Genomic DNA, 580 nt, shown 5'->3' with positions numbered 1-580 from the left:
TGGTGTTGCTAAGTCAGATCCACATCTAGTTGGTTGTTTTTTTTTTTTTTTTTTCCGCATAATAGGAAAATCCTGCTTCACATAGGTGCATGGTAGTAAACGAAGCAGTACACAACCTGCAAGCATTGCAACGCTTGTCTACTCCTGACTCAGGCTGCTCCAAAAATCATTTCATGAAAGTTCAGTGAAATTTTGCTTCACCTGGGAATCAGATGTTAAATCAATCAGGCTCTCATAGTCCCATGACACTAATGAGGTTGGGTTAGGTTACTGTAAATAAATTTCTAACCCAAGCATTATTACCTTTTGTTACAGGAAAATATTAACAGAGTAGAATGCAAATCCCTGCGGTGCTGCACAGCGGCCCTGAAAGTATCTCCATCAACCATAGGATTAATTTGAGTCAAGTCACTGAGTGTAGGAAAACAAAGTTTTCTTTTGATGACATTTTATCAAATACTGTAAAAACTGTCACATTTTCCCCTTGCATTGACAGATTAACCTCATTTAATTTAGTAAAAATATCTGCAAGATATACAAGTCTTAGCAACCACGATGAATTTGTTAAACAATCAGATCT

The sequence above is a fragment of the Camelus dromedarius genome, chromosome 6 (assembly GCF_036321535.1).
Source record: "Camelus dromedarius isolate mCamDro1 chromosome 6, mCamDro1.pat, whole genome shotgun sequence".
Classification (NCBI taxonomy): domain Eukaryota; kingdom Metazoa; phylum Chordata; class Mammalia; order Artiodactyla; family Camelidae; genus Camelus; species Camelus dromedarius.
Note: the sequence above shows the minus strand (reverse complement) of the source record.